Genomic DNA, 23092 nt, shown 5'->3' on the forward strand with positions numbered 1-23092 from the left:
ATACTGAGCTAGATGGACCAGTGGCCTGACTCGGTATAAAGAAGATTCCTAAATTCCTAAGGCATTTTCTGCAGAACATCACCTAGTCTACTAGGATGTATGCACTGTGGACAAATCAGTACATTGCAGACCCAACCAGTAATACTGTGTCCTAGAGCAGTACAGTGGTACCTCGGGTTAAGTACTTAATTCGTTCCGGAGGTCCGTTCTTAACCTGAAACTGTTCTTAACTTGAAGCGCCACTTTAGCTAATGGGGCCTCCTGCTGCCGCCGCGCCACCAGAGCATGATTTCTGTTCTTATCCTGAAGCAAAGTTCTTAACCTGAATCACTATTTCTGGGTTAGCGGAGTCTGTAACCTGAAGCATATGTAACCTGAAGCAAATGTAACCCGAAGTACCACTGTGCTAGAGTGTGAATAGCCAACAAACTCCAGATTCTGCAAAATCTCACCCATGACCTGCTAAATCCCTTGGCTCCTCAGGGTCTGCCTGATTCTATAAGGATCAATCCCTAGTCTTCCTTACTCTGGATCCACTACTGGGTCAGTATAGGGGGTAGGGATGGAAGGCTCTCTCCATTTTGGCTCATTCAGTTTCTCATTTCTCCAATATTCAATTCTCCACAATTCTGCAGCAATTTGAAGTTTTTAAAAAAAAAAAGCTCATGAAAATTCTTCAGCGTTTTAGTTCATTTTCTCCTAATGAACACATTTCTCTGTGCAGTTTCTTGCATTTGTATGTTATTTTCCCTCATGTACAAATTTTTGAAAACGTTTCATCAGAGAACTGCATACAGCATTCAGATAAGTGCAACGTCTGAAAGTTGGCTTTGGTTCTCATATAGTTTCAGGAAATGCATATCTGATCAATTTGCCTTTAAAAGTGAACTGAATCAAATTTCTCCCCCACCCCTAGAGGGAGAAGCCTTAACTAATAAACTGAAACTGACACGGGGACAAACGGAAGAAGATGCCTTCACCCCGGTATGGCTCCCCTTTATCACACACACAGCCCAACAGGACAATGACAATAATCCACCAACAGCATACAAATCAATATGGCTAACCTGATCCAAAACACCCACCCACCTCACTCACACACGAAAACAAAGATCACCACAGCCAATCACAAGCAAACAATCACACCCTAGGCCAATCCCAACCTCTCTCACCACCAAAGGAACACAAGTGAACAACAAAAGCACGCTGACACCAAACTCTACATACATTAAACATAATAGAAACACCGCCACCCAATCCCACCCTTATCCATCTTCCCTCTCTCCACCCCCCTTTCTTTTTTCTCTCCTTTTTTTATTTTTATTTTTATTTTCTTCTCCCCCTAATGCCTCAACAAATGAAACGGATTTGTAAAAATGTTACATGGGGAAAAAATATATATGAGGCACTACACTTCTGTAAAACAAGAAAATCCTTAATAAAATATTTAAAAAATCTGAAGTTGGTAGCCCTGGTGGATGGTCGTGTTTCATGTTTGAAGGTTAAATCAGATGGTCTCTCCCCTGGTATGTTCCAAATTTATGAATGTTTAATAATTTCATACCACAGTGGATCCAGGGCACTAATTTTCTAAACTGAAGAATTTGGCCTCATGAGAAACCCATTTGTCTATGTAATGGGCATCACTTAGTCAAATAGAAACAGAGAATGCTGCCTTATATCTCTTACATCATATATCCCTTTAGCTGAGTTTTGCCTACACCAGCTGGCAGTGGCGTTCCAGACTGGGGTCTTTGTGAGCCCTACCTGGAAATGCCAGGGATTGAACTTTGGCTGCGTACATTGAAAGCAAATGAGAATCCTGGGAACTGTAGTTTGTTAAGGTTAACTATAGTTCCCAGGATTCTTTTGTGGGGGGAATAATGTGCTTTAAATGTATGGTGTGTGCACAGTGCTGGTTTGGCAACCCTGCATGACTGTCACCTTTTCCATACTGGGGGATTCAGAAGTAACCCAAGTTTACAAGGGTGTTATGTTAATCCTTAAAAACCAGCGAGAAAAAGGTGGCAGGCAAGCAAACAAACATGACATGTGCATATTTTAAGGTGATACACAAACTATAAGCCAAATACTGAGTGAATTACATTGGGGGTAGAATCTACAGCTGACACCCTACATACTGGCAGTGCTGGTTGAGTTCTATAACATGGATCACGTAGGCTTCTATGGAGAAGATTATTTGCAGTACAGAATGAACTGGCAAAGCAACTGAATGGGGTTTTATGTATCTGGAAGTAACTAACCTATGGACTGAGCCCTGGCAACTATTCCACTGCTATCAATCTATCGAGCATTGTCAGGGGCAGAGATGCATTGCATGGTTTCTCTGCTGCCACTTAGTAGTCCCCTCCCCCCGCCTCACCGGATGCTTAGAATTCCATATATTTGGGGGGATAAAACTTTCAATAGTCCCATTGACATCAGAGTATGTCAATAATTCAGTGTATTAGTTGGATGCAAATACTGCACAATAAGATTTGGCGGGGGGTGGGGAGAGAACTGTAATTGGGAATGCCAGAGCAAATGGGGCTCTATCTTTTGACTGAGCCCATTGTTGAACTCCAGGCTGAACCTCCGACCTCTTACTTTGGAGGGACACAATAGGCTTTGATATGAGATGGTGGGAAACGGACTTAGAGGCTCATTTCACATTCAGCTGCAATTCATCAGCTTGGCTGGGACTTCTAGCAGCTTTAATGACCACTGCAATTGATGGTTAAATCAATTTGTGACGGTGACAGCATGGCTGGCCTCTAGACTGTAACAATCCGGGATTACAACTGGCAGAAAGGACCCTGTTATTCAGATGTGCGTGGTTTCTCCTCAGCTCTGAGTGGGAAGAACAGTGGGACAAAGTCTCTCACAAAATGAGGTCTGTGGAATGTACACATTCACTACAGTTGACTACACATTGCCACTGACTCTTTGTGAAATGATGGAGAGCAGGGTTGGGTATTTTTTAAGAGCATTGTTAAAAGTAAAAATATACAGTGTAGAACAAAAGGATCTGATATTTAGCCATATCCTTTGGGAGGTTGGCAAAGCAGAAGAAAAAAATTCTGGGCCGAGTGGGTGGTCCCTCTTTCCCCCTCCTCTTCAGCCCCCTCCTTCTCCCCCAATAAGTATGAGGATTATAATAAAATAGAGCAGGGGGCAAGGGGAATCAACAGAAAGCAAATGAAAAACAAATATTCTTCTTTCACAGAGCTGCCAGGGCAAGGAAGAATTGCTCCCTCTCCTGTTCCTAGAGAAAAGCACAATTTTTAAAGTCACATGCCAATTAATTGTCTGTTACATCATTATGATTATTAGTTTACAATAACAATGAAAGCAGTCACATTGTGTTACAAATAAATTGTGGCATTGTGCACACAGCAAGTCCAAGATGTGATGCTAATTAAAAATCAAATTATGTTCTGAAAATCTTTACTTTCTTTAGGCTGCAATCCTAGACATGCTTAAAAGGTAAAGGGACCCCTGACCGTTAGGTCCAGTCACGGATGATTCTGGGGTTGCAGCGCTCATCTCGCTCTGTAGGTCGAGGGAGCCGGCGTTTGTCTGCAGACAGATTCTGGGTCATGTGGCCAGCATGACTAAGCTGCTTCTGGCGAACCAGAGCAGTGCATGGCAACCCCATTTACCTTCCCGCCGGAGCGGTACCTATTTATCTACTTGCACTTGACGTGCTTTTGAACTTCTAGGTTGGCGGGAGCTGAGACCGAACAACGGGAGCTCACCGTGTCTCGGGGATTCGAACCGCCAACCTTCCGATCGGCAAGCCCTAGGTTCTGTGGTTTAGACCACAGCGCCACCTGCATCCTGGGAATAAATCACATTGGATTTATTTTTGTGGAAGACTGTGCTATTAACATATTCAAACCCATGGAGTACAAAGAGTACTAATGAATACAAAGTCATGTTATGATAAGGAGCAGAAAATTATCGTTAGTATTTTAAAGTTTATGGCAGAATAGTTGACAAGCCACTGTCCGTTTATGGACTATCTTCCTTAGGTGCTCTCTGTGGTCTGCATAGGGGAACTGCTAACTCATTGGGTTGGGTCCCAACTTATATCACAATCCTATGAATGTCTATCCAAAAGTAAGCCCCACAGAGTTCATTGATGCTTCCTTTGAAGAAAGTCCATGTATAATTGCAGCCACAGCCATGCATCAAGTAGATTAGGGATAGTTGAAAACATGCCTGCCAAATGTTACTAGACTACAGCTTCCATCACCATTGGCTGTGTTGGTTTGGAACTGTCAACATTTGAAGAGGTCCACATTAGAGTAGATCCACTGAAATGACTTTTAATGTATTTTAATGGGTATGTTCTAAGCATGGCTAAGGCTGGACTCAACTCATTATTTTGGAAATTGGAGCCAATTTGTATATTATATATTTTTCCAGGGAAATATTTCTGCCCCACATGAAGGGCTAAAGAGGAACCACATATTATCCCCCAGGGAGAAGGATTTGATCCAGGAGTCAACAGTTGTTGGTTCCTATTTTGAACGTTATAAGGTAGGGGGGAAGGTGAAGGACAACTGGACAGTTAAGTCCAAAGGTGACCTTTTAATATTCTGTAAACCGCTTTGAGATTTTTCTTAAAAATGTAAAGTGGTATAGAAATAATAATAATAATAATAATAATAATAATAATAATAATAATAATAATATCGGGTGCAGTGCTCATCTTACAAACGCCAAGAGAGTCGGCGTTTGTCCACAGACAGCTTTCCAGGTCATGTGGCCAGCATGACTAAACCGCTTCTGGTGCAACAGGACACCGTGACGAGTGCCAGAACGCATGGAAATGTCATTTACCTTCCCACCACAGTGGTACCTATTTATCTACTTGCACTGGTATGCTTTCAAACTGGTAGGTTGGCAGAAGCTGGTACAGAGCAATGGGAGCTCACCACGTTGAACAGATTTGAACCCCCAACCTTCCAATTGGAAAGTCAAGAGGCACAGTGGTTTAGAACACAGTGCCACCCGCTCCCACAAATTACCTTGAATGTTATATATGCCCAACACATGTGCTCTCATAACAACAAAGTAAGGTGCTTTCTGTAGTCTGCATAGGGGAACTGTAACATCTAAACCAGCTTAAATATATATATTTCCAGAAAGTTTATTACTAAGTAAATATATTTAGAACTAAATGGATCTGTCCATTTTATCTTTCTTGGTTTCTTGTTTTTCCGATTTTAAATTCAGTTCTCCACATTTCTGCAGCAAAATTCAATATTTTTTTAATCCTCATGAAAATTCTGCAACATTTTAGTGTGATTCCCCCCCCCCCCATAAACACATTTTCTGATACGGTTTTGATGAATGGACACATTTTTGCAAGCAATTTTCCCTACTATAATGCATTTTTGTAACCACCGTGTGATTGGAAAACTATATCACAAAATTTGGATAATTGTGAACTTTGAAGGATTGCTGTATTTTGCTTTGCATATTGTTTCATAAAGTGTGGATTAGACAGGATTGTTTTTAACTGTGAACTGAATAGAATCTTCCCCAAATCATTACAAACAACTCTAACCTTGTCGTATGTAAGTACCATTTAAATTATTGGGTTACTTAGAAATAAAGACTTCCCTTGGGATTATTGTATATCAGGAAAAACAACATAAGGGCCATGTAGTACAGGTATGTACAGTACTTGCATCATAGGAGCCTACACAACACAAAACACTGTTGCTGTATGCAGGTTTTATTTTATTTGTTTTTTATCTTATATTTTGGAAATGTAGATCCAGGGGTTTTTTGGGGGGGGGGTAAGAGAGTGGGGCCCTAAGCTATAGCTTGTTTAGTAAATCCGGCACTGCCTGCAGCATACATTTGTGCCACCACAATGAAAAACAGACAAGCCAACAAGAGGGAACGAAGAAGCTGTCAGGAAGGAAGCTGGGCAGAGACAACCCACTCTAGGCACCATGCTCTTTGGTTAGAACAACGCTTCATGCTTGCTCTTGTTTCTCGCTGCAGCTTTGGTGGTGGTAACAGACAGGGCTCAGAGGCACTGGAAGGGCTTCACAGAGACTAAGGGCAGCATGGCACCTCTGGATTGCCCAGGTGTGATTTAAAACATATATTGGCTAGTATTCCACAAGCAACTTTAGATGCATGCAGCATGCAACAGTTGGGCACGCTCAGTGAGTTTTTTGTTTGTTTGTTTGTTTGTTTGTTTGTTTGTTTGTTTGTTTTACTTTTATACTTTGAACGGCAGGCGCTGCCTGCTGTATCACAAGCTCCTTTTTTGAAACACCACTCAGTGTCAAATGGAGTTTGCCAAATGGCGTTGGGAAAAGGGGCCTATTTGAGAAATACAGGTTCAGTGTCTAGAATTAAGTCGGCCATCTTTTGATCCCAGCCAGAAGGTGGCTGCTAATCCCTAAATCAGTAATAAAAATAACCTGCACTTCCCTCTTTCACAAATAGTTCCTCAGCTTATAGATCCTCAGAGCTGTAAGTTCAGTACCGAGAAACCGTTGTGTGTTTAAATGATAAGCACTGGGGATTGTGAACTGGGGTGAAGTGGAAGAGAATGAATGTATGCATGCCACCAGTATTTTCTTGCTGCAAACATAAAGATATATAACTACTGCTATAGGGGTTGTACCCCTTCATGGATCACTGCCTTGCCGTGGCGAAGGGGCTTGATGAACTCAGAGAAGCTGTGAACTATGCCGAGCAGGGCACCCAAGATGAACAGGTCATAGTGGAGAGTTTTGACCAAACGTGATCCACCTGGAGTAGGAACCGGCAAGCCACTCCAGTATCCCTGCCAAGAAAACTCCATGGACAAAGACAACAGGCATATAAAAGTTATGACGCTGGAAGATGAGCCCCTCAGGTCGGAAGGCGGAGGACAAGTACAAGTAGATCCAGAGCTGATGAAGCGGCTGGGCCAAAGCCGAAAGGACGCTCAGTTGCGGATATGCCTGGAAGCGAAAGGAAAGTCCAATGCTGTAAAGAAAAATATTGCATAGGAACCTGGAATGTAAGAACAATGAACCTGGGTAAGTTGGATGTGGTCAAAAATGAGATGGCGAGAATAAATATTGACATCCTGGGCATCAGTGAGCTAAAATGGACGGGAATGGGCGATTTCAGTTCGGATGACTATCATATCTACTACTGTGGGCAAGAAACCCGTAAAAGAAATGGAGTGGCCCTCATAGTCAACAAAAGAGTGGCAAAAGCTGTACTGGGATGCAGTCTCAAAAATGATAGAATGATCTCGATACGAATCCAAGGCAGACCTTTTAACATCACAGTAATCCAAGTTTATGCACCAACTACTGGTGCTGAAGAAACTGAAATTGACCAATTCTATGAAGACTTACAAGACCTTATAGAAGTGACACCAAAGAAGGATGTTCTGCTCATTATAGGGGATTGGAATGCTAAAGTAGGGAGTCAAGAGATAAAAGGAACAACTGGCAAGTTTGGCCTTGGAGATCAAAACGAAGCAGGGCAAAGGCTAATAGAATTCTGCCAAGAGAACAAGCTGGTCATCACAAACACGCTTTTCCAACAACACAAGAGACGACTCTACACATGGACATCCCCAGATGGGCAACATCGAAATCAGATTGATTATATTCTCTGCAGCCAAAGATGGAGAAGCTCTATACAGTCTGCAAAAACAAGACCTGGAGCTGACTGTGGCTCAGATCATCAGCTTCTTATAGCAAAATTCAAGCTTAAACTGAAGAAAGTAGGAAAAACCACTGGGCCAGTAAGATACAATCTAAATCAAATCCCTTATGAATACACAGTGGGAGTGAGGAACAGGTTTAAGGATTTAGATTTGCTGGACAGAGTGCCTGAAGAACTATGGGTGGAGGCTCGCAACATTATACAGGAGGCAGCAACTAAAACCATCCCAATGAAAAAGAAATGCAAGAAAGCAAAGTGGCTGTCCAACGAGGCCTTACAAATAGCGGGGGAGAGAAGGCAAGCAAAATGCGAGGGAGATAATGAAAGATACAAGAAATTGAATGCAGATTTCCAAAGAATAGCAAGGAGAGACAAGAAGGCCTTCTTAAACGAGCAATGCAAAGAAATAGAGGAAAGCAACAGAATGGGAAGAACCAGAGATCTGTTCAAGAAAATCGGAAATATGAAAGGAACATTTCGCACAAAGATTACCATAATAAAGGACAAAAGTGGTAAAGACCTAACTGAAGCAGAAGACATCAAGAAGAGGTGGCAAGAATACACAGAGGAATTATACCAGAAAGATATGGATGTCTCGTACACCCCAGGTAGTGTGGTTGCTGACCTTGAGCCAGACATCCTGGAGAGTGAAGTCAAATGGGCCTTAGAAAGCACTGCAAATAACAAGGCCAGTGGAAGTGATGGTATTCCAGCTGAACTGTTTAACATTTTAAAAGATGATGCTGTTAAGGTGCTACACTCAATATGCCAGCAAGTTTGGAAAACTCAGCAGTGGCCAGAGGATTGGAGAAGATCAGTCTACATCCCAATCCCAAAGAAAGGCAGTGCCAAAGAATGCTCCAACTACCGCACAATTGCACTCATTTCACACGCTAGCAAGGTTATGCTTAAAATTCTACAAGGCAGGCTTAAGCAGTATGTCGACCAAGAACTCCCATAAGTGCAAGCTGGATTTAGAAGAGGCAGAGGAACCAGAGACCAAATTGCAAACATGCGCTGGATTATGGAGAAAGCTAGAGAGTTCCAGAAAGACATCTACTTCTGCTTCATTGACTATGCAAAAGCCTTTGACTGTGTTGACCACAGCAAACTATGGCAAGTCCTTAAAGAAATGGGAGTGCCTGATCACCTCATCTGTCTCCTGAGAAATCTCTTTGTGGGACAAGAAGCTACAGTTAGAACTGGATATGGAACAACTGATTGGTTCCAAATTGGGAAAGGAGTACGGCAAGGCTGTATATTGTCTCCCTGCTTATTTAACTTATATGCAGAATTCATCATGCGAAAGGCTGGGCTGGATGAATCCCAAGCCGGAATTAAGATTGCCGGAAGAAATATCAACAACCTCAGATATGCAGATGACACAACCTTGATGGCAGAAAGTGAAGAGGAATTAAAGAACCTTTTAATGAGGGTGAAAGAGGAGAGCGCAAAATATGGTCTGAAGCTCAACATCAAAAAAACGAAGATCATGGCCACTGGGCCCATCACCTCCTGGCAAATAGAAGGGGAAGAAATGGAGGCAGTGAGAGATTTTACTTTCTTGGGCTCCATGATCAGTGCAGATGGTGACAGCAGTCACGAAATTAAAAGACGCCTGCTCCTTGGGAGAAAGGCGATGGCAAACCTAGACAACATCTTAAAAAGCAGAGACATCACCTTGCCAACAAAGGTCCGTATAGTAAAAGCCATGGTTTTCCCAGTAGTGATGTATGGAAGTGAGAGCTGGACCATAAAGAAGGCTGATCGCCGAAGAATTGATGCTTTTGAATTATGGTGCTGGAGGAGACTCTTGAGAGTCCCATGGACTGCAAGAAGATCAAACCTCTCCATTCTGAAGGAAATCAGCCCTGAGCGCTCACTGGAAGGACAGATCGTGAAGCTGAGGCTCCAATACTTTGGCCACCTCATGAGAAGAGAAGACTCCCTGGAAAAGACCCTGATGTTGGGAAAGATGGAGGGCACAAGGAGAAGGGGACGACAGAGAATGAGATGGTTGGATGGTGTTCTTGAAGCTACCAGCATGAGTTTGATCAAACTGCGGGAGGCAGTGGAGGACAGAAGTGCCTGGCGTGCTCTGGTCCATGGGGTCACGAAGAGTCGGACACGACTAAACGACTAAACAACAACATAGGGGTTGTAAATGTGTAAATATTACAAGTAACTAACCGTACGGTTAGTTTTATATGGTACATTATTATGCTTTTATGTTTGCAGTTCTTTATTCACACATCTTTTTATAGCAGGCAAGAGAGAAAGAGGTCCCAAAGGAATGAAAATTAGAGGATTCAACTCATTGACCTATTAACACAAAAAACTTTATTCACATCATTAGGTGAAGCATGAGATTGGTAACAAATTCTGGCATACACCACAAACTAAATCTTGCAAACAATATACCATCTACTTCCTTGAAGGACACAAATCAGCCAACTGGTAGATGCACACACACACACATATTTTCCCCCTTCCAATAATATGTCTAGGTGCTGAAGAAATATCTTTACTGTTCTTGCAGGAAGAAAGATTTTAGCACCAGGTTCAAACCTTGCTGGCAGATGATGAAAAGAAGGAGGTATGGGGAGCTACTTTGTTCCTATAGCAACTTTGCTACGTAAGTGAGAGAGGGGGGGGAGAACCTGAAGGGCAAGGGAGGCAGCTTCTGCACTTTCTGCTGAATAAGCATTTCTGAATTTTTCAGTAGCATGGACAATATTTTCATGGTGAAGCCCTTCCAGAAACTTACGAAATGGGCCTTACCTGAATTAGCATGAAATACATCTGTTAACAGCAAAAAGGCATGTGTTTGTGTGCAATGTGAAAAACTCTTGCTACTGCCAATCCTAGAGAGATAGGAAAATTGATAGATGGATTTTAATAATAATAATAATAATAATAATAATAATAATAATAATAATAATAATAATAATAATAATATCTTTATTGTCATTGCCCCCTCTCGGGGACAACGAAAGGATTTGAGTACAAAGCCCTTTAAAAATATATCTTTACTTTTAAACATTTGGATGTTGAATTGTTTACACTCAAGATAAAAAAAGTCTACAATATATTTCAATGAATAGCTTGACAAGGAAAAATGCTGCAAGACTTTCATTACAGGTTATGTGTGTTTAACATAGTGGCAGGGGCACTCACGATCCCGATTCTGTTCAATACAGCATTTGAGCCAAGGCTGAGGATGCTTGAACTCTAGTCTGTTTCAGTAAGCCTGGTTCAGTTCTAGACTACTTGGAGGAATAACAAGTTAAAGAAATGCCATTGAACTGAAAGAGCAGAGGGCCTCACAGTCTTGAATAAGGAGGCAGGGATTTCTGCCTAGAAAATGTGGCTCCACCACCTCTTAAGGTAAAGGTAAAGGTACCCCTGCCCGTATGGGCCAGTCTTGACAGACTCTAGGGTTGTGCGCTCATCTCACTCTAGAGGTCGGGAGCCAGCGCTGTCCGCAGACACTTCCGGGTCACGTGGCCAGCGTGACGAAGCTGTTCTGGCGAACCGGCACCAGAGCAGCACACGGAACACCATTTACCTTCCCGCTATACAGCGATCCCTATTTATCTACTTGCACCCGAGGGTGCTTTCGAACTGCTAGGTTGGCAGGCGCTGGGACCGAGCGACGGGAGCGCACCCCGCTGCGGGGATTCGAACCGCCGACCATACGGTCGGCAAGTCCTAGGCACTGAGGCTTTAACCCACAGCGCCACCTGCGTCCCCCACCACCTCTTAGTAAGCATGAAATATTTACTAAACATATCTTTATGGGGAATAATTATTGTCTAAATGTATATGAAGGAATGGGTGTGGGAGCGAGAGTGTATATATTAGGGGGGAAAGTTATAAACCAAAATATCTCTTTCGCACTATTCTTCTGCTGTCCTTTTGCCCACTGAAATCTTGGGGGTGTAAAATAAATAAATATTTGAAGTGATTACCATTATCTAAACCAGATGTTCTGCTCTTTTAGGAGCTTATTGGGATAACATAAGATCCTGGCATTTAAATGCTGGCAACACTTTAGAAACTGTCACTTTCCAAGTGGTTTCACTGTTTTGATTTCTGTGGCCCAAATCTCGCATACAGTTACCTCACAACTGCCATGTGAATCAGCCTTCTGCTACTACTGCCCATGAAGAAATACCACATTCTAAGAAGTAGGACTCGGCAAAGTGGATGGCACAGTGAAGTCATTGCCCAGATGGATGTTCAGTTCAGCAAACAGTACACAATGATTTAGTCCCCTCATCTGTACAACCTTTTCATGCGATTGAATGTGAGGATTGTCTGCTCATAATTTTGACCAGAATGGCTCTAAAGCCATCAGTAAGGAAGCTGTGAAGAAAAGAATTGTTCCTTTGAAGCTGCTTTCTACCAGAAGACCACCAGAAGATAGAATCCTTTTTGGGCAATCTTTCTGATTCATCAGGATGATTAAACCTTTACATCAGTACTAGCCAACAGGATTAAGATACTTTTACACATACTAATAGCCCCAGACCAAGCTGATTTTGTTCCCTGTTGAAACATCACTTAACCAATCAGAAAACTTTAAAACATAATCAAAAATAGTAAATTGGCAGTCCTTGGCAGTCATGGCATTGGACATCCTCAAGGCCTTTGTCTGCCTGGAATGAGAGTACTTGCTGGCATTCCTATCTAAAATGCAATTTGGCCCCAAATTCATATAAATTTCAAATAAATCTACTCCAAAGTTTATGGAACAGTAAGAATAAACAGTATAGATTCATCCCTGGTTGCGATTTAGTGGAGGAAAAAGCAAGGCTATCTGCTCTCTCTATCAGTTATTTGACTTTTATAACAGAAATACACCAGTATCCGACCAAGAAATACGAACTAGGCTAGGAAACTTACAAATCCCTTCGCTGCTACTCCACCAAATCCACTTTTAATATCTACAAGCAGGACAAGGCCCAGGAATAACATCCACAATCTATAAAATTCTAGACAGTGCAACAGTTGATTCACTCGACCCTATTAAACATTAATGGGAATGTTATTTTGGCTCTGAATTTGACCGAGGTCAATGGAATAGACTTTGCACAAAAAGAGCCCCTTTAAGTCTTATTTTGGTGAGCAATCGAGAATAAACCCTAAAACGCATATGTAGGTGGTACCTAACCCCTAGCAAGCTGGTGATGATCCGTTGTGGTGCCTCACCACATTGCTGGAGGAGCTGCCCCACACCCAGTACATATATCTACATGTGGTGGAAATGTACAACAATCCAGCGTTCCTGGAATTTGATACTCCAAAAAAATAATAAAACAACAAAACAACAATTGGAAGTCATAACAGAATTAGCTTTGTTAAATATATTTAATACATTTAAAAACAATCTGGATTTACATAATAAATGATGAATAAGCCTTTTATTACAAGTGATGAGGTGCTTCATAACCAGACAATGGACAGACCTTTTTGGCACAACCATAGACAGTTTGGGGAAAAGACCTCCTTGAGAGATTACCAAATAAACTACAGTTAACTTGTGCTTAGATCAAGAAAGATGGCTTTACCCTGGTGTGGTTTAATTTCATAACATATGCCAGTATTCTATAAAATGAACAATCTCCTCCATCAGCATTTGTCTCAATCTGTTTCTCCATACATGTGAGTCAGGAGAGGCTGTGCATGATCAGGACCATAGCCTGGGTACAGTGGTGGGCTGGATGAGAGCCAATAAGCTTGAACCCTGGTAAAATGGAGTCACTGTGGTTGGTGGTGCACGTGCCTGGGAGATTAATGAGAGAGACTGACACACCTAGTTGATCTAGATCTAGTTGAGATTCCTGCATTGCAATAGGTTGCACCAGATGACTTGGGGTACCTTCCAAGTCTACAATTCTATGATCCAATACCTTGACAACCAGGGAACCACCACTGAAAAGGCCCTGTCATGGGTCACCACCAACCAGACATCCCCCAGTGGCAACACCAACGACAGGTCATCCCTTGCTGATTGTAGGGCCCAAGATTTAGAGACAATTAAAATGCATATTTATAAAAACAGGGGAGCATTTAAAGATGTGATTCTTCCCACCTGCAGTATGAAGTGGTACAGTCCATTTTATCATCTCAGGCTCTTTTCATTCTGCAGAATGTGTATACCAGATTTCATAGTGTGCCACATCTACAATCTTACATGTCAGTGATGCTTACTCTTGAGTAGATATTTCTAGGATTGCACTTGTAATAGACCCATTTCAAATATATTATCTTGTGACTTGAAATGTCCAGCTGGGGGAAGATTTAGGGGGAGAAATCTTCTTTGTATACAGCTTTAAAGGAAATCTGTTCATATATAAAGCTGCAGGCTATTCAGTGATTAGTCAGATTTGGGATCATATAGAATATATGGCATAAGGTCATAACCTAGGTAGGACCCTTTGTAATAAAAAGCAGTGATTACTTTTTAATATCTTCAAAGGATTCCATTTTTGCTGCTGCATGTGAGTACGTCTGCAAAAAAGGGGGAGAATGAAAAACATATATACTGTCTGGCACTGGTTGCCATGGCAGCCAGCTGAAGTACAAGGAGAAGTGGAGAATCTGACTTCTTTGGTAAAGTAATGAATTTAGCATCTACTGGGACAGAAATGGATTTTCTGTCACAGCCTGTAAATCACCGACAGGAAACTCACATACTGTAGATCTTTGGGAATGCTTTAAATCCGCTTCTGATGTAAGAAAAATGTATCAAAAATTATCTCCTGGGGTTGTGTCCTCTCATTCTCTCTCTCTCTCTCTCACCACATCAACAATCTTTCAAAATTTAATGAAGTGGGTATTTACTGCTGGATAAAGAAGAGAGAAGAGGTTTCAACATGTCTGTAGAATATGTGAAGATGAGATGCATTGCCCTAGCCTTGGAGAATAAGGAAAGGTAGCTCTGATGGATGAAGGAAAATATATGCGGTGGGGGGGGGGTGTCTCAGCCAGTCTGGGTCTCCTAACCATCAACAGAAGTTGATGCTCCATGGCTGTAAGATGAGAAAGCATAGAGGTAGGAGTTGAGAAATGAGACACAGAGTGACTTGTGGGGAAGTGATATGCATGCATGTGTCAATCAGCCTTAAGATTTGCTACATCAGCATATAGGACAAGTATGTGTAGAGCTTCACAAACAGGCCAGGAGACTTTTGCATCTACCTTTTCCACCATAAAAAGATGTTTTAGTAGTTTTCAAAGAGTCTTATTCCCATCAGTTCCCACCCAAGTTCTATCAGTTGTTGGGCGTATGAAGGGGTTGCCCCAACCATCACCACACCATGTGTGCTGGCCATGCCCCCTGGCCAATGTATGAGAAGGTTCAGTCTAAAGGGGCAGCTTTTATATGTGTAGGGCAGGGGTCAGCAAACGTTTTCAGGAGGGGGCCGGTCCACCGCCCCTCAAACCTTGTGGGGGGCCAGACTATATTTTGGAGGGGGGAAATGAACGAATTCCTATGCCCCACAAATAACCCAGAGATGCATTTTAAAGAAAAGCACACATTCTACTCATGTAAAAACACCAGGCAGGCCCCACAAATAACCCAGAGATGCATATTAAATAAAAGGACACATTCTACTCATGTAAAAACACGCTGATTCCCAGACCGTCCACAGGCCGGAATTAGGATCCAGCCCCCGGGCCTTAGTTTGCCTACCCATGGTGTAGGGTTTCCAGCATGGGGACGGGAACCCCAGACAATCAAATGTCCTATCCCATGAATGAAGCTACACCCATCAGACTGGCACTGGTCATACAATGGCTGGTGTGCATGACATGAAGGGTGCAGGGTTATCCCTGATTGTTCCTGCTGGTCCATTCACTTATTCAGTACCTACAAGTACCAAGCTCCTGAATAGGGCTCTGATAGGTAATAGATACGTTTCTGCGTAACTAAGAATTAAATAGAGGCTCAGTCCACAAAGGGACCACTTCTGCTTGGTTCAGTCCTGCACCAAGTAATCCAAGCTTGTGCATCTTTTCAGCATAGAGAAGGACCATAACTCAATGGCAAAGCATCTGCCTTGGATGGAGAAGATCCCAGGTTCAATTACCAGCGTCTCCAGGTAGGGATGGGAGAAATTCCTATCTAAAATCCTAGAGAGCCACAGTGGGTCAATGTAGATAATACGGAGCTCAGTGAATCAATCATTAGAATGCTTCCTATGTTCCTATGTTACCTAATTGGTTCCCTTCCACCTATATGACCACATTATTCACACGCACACCTCTCCCCTGTGTTGTAGAATTGTGCCGCATGGTAAAAGCAACCTCCCACATAGCTGGCTGCATGTGTGAAAGTGTCTTACTATCTTTGAAACAGAGGCAAGAATTGGCGTAGACAGCTGGGATCACTAACTTCAAAGTGTAGTTTAAGAAACCTGGATAGGAGACAGAAATATCAATTATTTCTGAAAACGAATCATACACTTGCAGAGGAGTTTCCAGGTAATTTTGCAATTCTGAGCTAAACTGCTTCAGTAAGGGTTTGAAGGGATTTTTTAAAGCCAGACTTCCTCAAAAAGGTCAGCCTCCAGTTTTCTTTATTGGCAAAAAAAACTTGATTCCAGGAATAATTCATTCTGCAAAAGCTAGCAAGAGCTTGGTATATTTTATGCCTCAGTGGAAAATATCTTGGTTTTGCCTGAAAATGATTTGATGATAGAATCAGCCTATTATTTCAAATATCACTCCTGCTGTGGAGATATAGGGCCTATCTGCAAAGCAAACAATGAATAACTTTGGTTTATATGACATTTTAAAATGATAAAGGGGGTAGAAATAAAGCTTTGTTCTCTCCTAGTACCAGGAAAAGCTGTATCGTAAACATACTCAGAATAAGAAAAGGCCATCACTAGTTTGCATCCTTCATATAACAGGCATTTAGCATAATTTGCATAAATTGTAATTGAGCATTACAGATAGGAAGTCATGCTTTTAGCAAAGCCACATACTGCTTATTTATCTGATGTGTCTTGTTTGGATGGAATGTTGTTTTAAAAGTATTGGATCCAACATACTGCAAAATCGATAAGTCCATTTATTCCAGCTCAGTCCTCCAGCCAATGGGAGTGGAGAGCAAAGAACAACTTGAATGATTAAACTCCAATATTCTAAATCCTCAGGCGATGCTTATGCCACAGTTAAATCTATTTAAATCTCCTTACTTGTTCCATATGCCTATGCCACAATAAATTTGTTGGAAATTGTTTGATTTTGACTTCTAGATTTTAAGCAGTTCAGTTATACTTTTGTTTTATGTCACTGTTTCAGGCTTTTCAAGCAGGTAAGCTTAAAAAAAAAACCTTTAAAAAATAAAAAGCAGCTTTTTCAAAAGCCCATGGAATACCTAAAAAGACTGAAGACTGAAGAGCCTTGTAAAGTACTGTGTTTTTGTGCTTAAACATGAATCCTAAATAGCTTTGAGACATATTTTTTGTGAAAACTAATGAATAAATCTAACTAATTAATTATAATACTAGTTACCTGTAAAATATTTACATTTATGGTCTGGATTATGTTTGTCCACCAACGTCTCCCAGACCCGGCCTATAGACTGTCCAACTCTGCCTATCCACTCATGCACAGGAATGTCTCTGTTTTTATCTATACACACGGGGACACCTTTCTGGTTAAAAGAGTTCAACCATATCTAACTGAATCAAAATAGTTCTATGTGGTATGCCTGACATATTGGAATGCACATTTTTGTAGCCAGCCGAGGCATAATTAGCAGCGCCACCCTATTCGTTTTTACTCAGAAGTAAATCCCACTTCATTCAGTGGAGCTTACTCTCAGCATTTCAGTTTAAATCAAATCAACGAACTGAGGTGTGCTGTGGTGTTCTCTGTCTCTTTCTCAGTACATTTCCGAGCGCAATTCAAAGTGTTGGTGCTGACCTTTAAAGCCCTAAATGGCCTCGGCCCAGTATACCTAAAGGAGCATCTCCACCCCCATCGTTCAGCCCGGACACTGAGGTCCAGCACCGAGGGCGTTCTGGCAGTTCCCTCACTGCAAGAAGTGAGGCTACAGGGAACCAGGCAGATGGCCTTCTCAGTAGTGGCACTCAGCCTGTGGAACGCCCTCCCATCAGATGTCAAGGAAATAAACAACTATCCAACTTTTAGAAGACATCTGAAGTTTTTAATGTTTGAAGTTTTACTTCACTTTGCTGTGGTCACTTCACAGTGCTGATGGAACAAGTCTGGCCTATAAGGTCCCACCTGTGACAGTCTTCATCAATATGCGAAAAGATAGAGCATAATATCGTAATAATACTTTCTTCATAAGATTGAGCAACTGAAATTAATTGAAAACTGTGTTATAAGTATTCACTTCCCTATTATACTAGTTGGTTTCTACTACTTCCAAGTAAGTCATCCCACCTACGTTTACAATTTAAAAGGTGACATTTATATTTGTGCTGCAAGCTGTACCTTTACTAGGTGTGTATTGATTTTGTTGCTGTTGCTTTGGCAACCTTCTTTACTATAAACTGCAACTATCCAAACATTATTTGCAACTGTAACTATCTTTAACTGTATTCAAGCTTTAAAGTGCATTTCATCTCAAACAGATCTTGACAAAATGATGGCTATTTCATTCCTATTCCAGTGATCAAAACAGAATAAATACCGTTGCTTGCACTTTGTCTCTCACTGTTATCTTTGGCTTATACTAAGACGAAAATCCAGTTCATTGTGAGATGGGAAAGAGGGGGAAGATGGGGGATGCTGGTAACAAAACCTAAAACTATGAGAAGTCTAAATTTTTAAATACTGCTTCTAACATTAAGAGGCAACAAAATCCCAAACAGCAAAATTCCCATTGCATTAGTACTGCCTGAAGGGTAACTGAGTTTTCTTGCCTTCCAGGCACGAATAATATACCAGACACCAAATCACAACGTGTTGTTTTCTTTTTCCTATTTCTGTCATAGGAAATAAAGAACTTCAGCATTTTCCCTGCACTAGAAGTCATATAAATAATTTCACAGATTTAGATTTGTATCTGCTACAAAGAAAAAAAAGTAAAACATCCTGCATATTTGCAAGCAAATAGTGCAAAAATGTAAATACATGCATCAGTTTTAAACTCTGCATTAAGCAGGGACTATATAGATCTTATATATATGAAAATGGGGAAAACTGTGGTCCCACACTCTACACAACGCCTTTCCTCAGCTTCAGAGATTATAAATGTTTATGTAATCATTGGGTGCTATTGTCATTCCCCCCCCCCCCCCGGTCTACCCTAAATTGATGTCTCCTACTATCTCTTAGTGAATCAGTACATGCATGTGCCCAGTCCAACAATGTTATCTCCACACTGGCTTCTAGCAATAGAAATGTTTGCACAGTTCTGTTTGCATGCCCAAGATCCAAACCAAAATGGGATCCATACATGAGAAACAGCTACCATGCACAGCTGGCCACCAGGAGTCAGATAAACTTCATTATTTCACATCCTATCAAGCAAATCCCACCTTAAGATTCTCTGGCTGCTAGACCAGAACTGGGCTACGCTCAGGATCTTATACTGGGCTTATGCCTCGGTATAAGATAGGGAATGTTTTCTTCTCTTTCTGCTATTTTATTTCAGTTAACCCATATTACTAAAACAACAAGAGAGAATATGGCACTTTTTTCATTTATAGATGCTTATTAACCTTTGTGTGAAATGATAGGCCCTCCTGATATACTTTTGACTTAGGTTTTGCATAATGAGATCAAAAGATTGCTTGCTCCTTTGGGACATTATGGCCCTCCAGTTATATTTTAATAGGCTTCCTTCCAGTGTCTGTAGCATGTCTCATGCCTATTTATAATAATCACTTTATAAGGGAGTTTATGAATGGAGATATTTTGATGTCAGTAAGTTATCCAGCCATGTTAGCAGGGGGTTTTGTGCAAAGGGACAAAATAAAGTAACTGACTTATAAAACCAGAATACATTTTTGCAAGTCTGATTGTTCCAAAGGAACAAAAGTGCTTAGTTTTTGAGCTAGTGGTACATAGATTGATATATTTCTAGTCCATGTCAGTTTAAATGTGTTCAAGCAAAACTCTATTCCATCCAGTTGCTGCAAGAACAACAAATGCATTTCAGTTGTAAGCCTTTTCCCGTAAAATAGCATGCACTTCTCCCCACTCCCCAAATGTGGCCAGTTCACATTTTTCTGTAGTTACCAAAGCTCAGGTCTTACCACAGAAAGTAAATCTGCACTACAAACCTATGGGTTTTGCAACTTTAACTGTTATGGTTTCCCTCAAAGAATCTTGGGACTCAGCTACATTCATAAATATAAATCACTTTATATGTGTTATAATACTGTGGCACCAGATAGCGCTGTGGAGTCCCGTTTTTTCGGCCAACGGGATTTCCCTGTAAGAAGTTTACAACGCGTTTAACTGAATTGCTTCTTTGATGTGTCTAGATCTAGCCTTGGTGTGGTTGTAAGAATTCTTTGTTAAGGATTCCCAAGACCCTCTTTACAGAAGTACGGCTCCAGGGGTTCCCTGAAAATCAGTAGTGCATATGGACTACAGGAGCTGAACATGCACATCTAACTTCAAAGCTGTCCTGCAGATGTGTCTAAAGGAGAAACAATGTGCACTGAATTATTTTCAACCATCTGCCTATTGGTCTCCCATGTTTCCTTCCTAGATCCTAGCGACTTATGGGTTCATTTTCCTCCTGTAGAACGCTTCGCACCCCATAGCTCCCTCAATAGTTCCTTGCTATACTCCATCTCATTCCCATACGGCTTTTCTTTGTCATAGATCCCTTTTCCAGAAGTGTTATGATTAGCAGCTAAAATTGTGGCAGTGTGATATGGGGGTGGGGGTGGGGGTGGCATTCACAGATAGACCTAAGGAATATTTCCGTTCCAGCAGATGTTTACAGTGGTACCTCGGGATGTGAACAGGATCCATTCCGGAGCCCCGTTCGCATCCCGAACGGAACGCAAGACGCGACAGCAACCCGAAAGCGCTCAACCTGATGCGTATTTATCTCGAGGTATGACTGTACTTTGAAATAAACACATTTGGATGAGAAATAATGGCATAATAGTTTCCTTTCCCAAATATCACCATGCAGCTATGCAAAGCTGAGGATCACTTAATAATCTCTTGCAGTGGATGACATAAGAGATAAAAGATATCTAGAAGGTGGAATTGTGGGCCTGTAGGGGATCCAGCAAAGCAAGGCCATGGGAAGCCATTCGTGGAGTAGTGAGCACAAGTTGGCGGCAAGAGCTTGGATCATTAGGATCTCTGATGAAGGTTTTGCTCAGGGATCTGTGTCTGTCCACAACATAAGATCCTCCTCGATCAGGTCAGTGGCCCATCTAGTGGCCGGCCTGATGCCTATGGGAAGCCAAAGAAAAGGACCTGTTCACAACTGTGGGTGGCACGGTGGTCTAAAGCACTGAGCTTCTTGGGCTTGCCAATTGGAAGGTTGGCGGTTCGAATTCCCATGACAGGGTGAGCCCCCATTGCTCTGTCCTAGCTCCTGCCAACCTAGCAGCTGAAAAGCAAGCCAGTGCAAGTAGATAAATAGGCACCGCTGCCATGGGAAGGTAAACAACATTTTCATGCGCTCTGGTTCCTTTCACGGCATTCTGTTGCACCAGAAGCGGTTTAGTCATGCTGACCACATGACCCGGAAAGCTGTCTGTGGACAAACGCCAGCTCCTTCAGCCTGAAAGCAAGATGAGCGCCGCAACCCCATAGTCGCCTTTGACTGGACTTAACTATCCAAGGGTCCTTTAGCTTTAGCTTACCTCCTTTGTGGTTCTCAACAACTGTTCTTAAAGGTCCCACATGTTCTTACTTTGGATTCTGGGTTGAGTCCCTCGAAGAGAACACAATGAAATGCCAGGAACTAGGTTTCATAGAGAGATATAGCAACACCTTAGCATGCTAGATCTCAGTGACAGTTCTTATCTCATAGAGAAAGGCATGTTTGTGTTAGACTCCTTGTCAGGAAACTGACATCGGAGCAGAGGGGAGAGGCGGGGCTTCCCGATTCTGCAGAAGAAGGAACGAGTAAGGGTAGAGAGAGAATGTCATCTGGGGAAGAATGTCCAGGTGACACCAGGAAGAAGGGAGAGGGAGAAAGCATCTCGGAGGAGAGGCTCCGAGACTCTGGTACTGAAGGCAGTGAAGAGAGTGGAGGGGCACCTCTGGGCACGCCCACTCTGCGCAGAAGGGTTACACGCAGAGAGGCGAGGCGAAGGTTGTCTGTCAAGGAGCTTTTATGCTGGAGGAAATTTAGGAGACACCCACTCACGGATTCGTCGAGCGACTGAGCAGCAGCAGCACCCAGGCTGCTCAGTCAGGGAAAGACACAACCAACCCCTAAGCAGTTTGGAACAGCTAGAGGTTTACACACAAGCAACCCCAATTCCCGTGACACTCCTAATGAGACTGGGCCTTTATTTTATACAAGTGGCTGAAATGCCATTGGGAATTTCAGCTGTGCTTGATATTCTTCGGCTGCTCAGCAATACATCAGTGGAAAGACCCAAACTTCAAATCTGTCTTGATCACATCTCTCCATGAATCTAAATCAAACAAATAAAAGATGAGAACGTTAAGAACATTTCCAGATGCCGGGAAATGTGTAAGCATGAATGTTTTATATATGCCTCAACAAAACCCAGGGAGTTTTTACATGGCAAGAGAGCAGGTTACTATGGACAGGATCACATAACAACTTTTCTGGTTTTTGTAGAGAAAAGGGACTATGAAGGGAGATTTTAGAGGCTTCCTCCATCCCACAGAGCTCATTAGATTTCCTTTTGCATTTCACACTTGCTGAATAACTGTCTCACTCTGGGCCTTGGGCAAAGCGGACAGGGATCTGAGAGTGCACAAATGTGGTGTGTATATATGTATATAAACATGCATTCATTGTGACAAAGAGAAAAAACTCATATCCTTCCACATTCGTGTGGATTTTTTTCCTAAAAAATGCAGTTATATTTCTTCCAATAAACAAATGTGAAATCAAAGAGGCTTGCCGAGAATGCTATAATTAGGTCTACTGCAAAATGACAGCCTGAGGGGATGCAGCAGTACATTACAGCCCACCGTTCTCAACCTCCCAAGCATTTTTCAATAATCAGCCACAGATATCGGGAAACATACAGAGAGCTATATTACAGAAAGTAAAATATATCTCCCTGCTCCATGGCAGCAAATGGAATTCTGAAGGTATATTTGTACAGTAGGGTTAAGACAGCTGATTTATTATTTTATTTTTTGTTGTTGTTGAAATCAACAGAAAGCTAAATGTTTCTCCTTTTCCCTGGATTTGTTTGTGGTTCAGCAAGCATTA

At 42.0% G+C, this 23092-nt stretch overlaps 1 long non-coding RNA gene across 1 annotated transcript in view; it reads right to left on the reverse strand.

Annotated features, from left to right (window-relative positions):
- Window positions 1-329: 329 nt before the first annotated feature.
- Window positions 330-23092, reverse strand: part of LOC309529089 — a 176363-nt gene continuing 153600 nt past the window's right edge. The window contains exon 3 of the long non-coding RNA XR_014218067.1: window positions 330-374. This is a non-coding gene — a long non-coding RNA (uncharacterized lncRNA). The remainder of the gene's footprint in view (window positions 375-23092) is intronic.

This window comes from Podarcis vaucheri (genome assembly GCF_965113315.1).
Source record: "Podarcis vaucheri genome assembly, chromosome: 3".
NCBI classification, from domain to species: Eukaryota; Metazoa; Chordata; class Lepidosauria; order Squamata; family Lacertidae; genus Podarcis; species Podarcis vaucheri.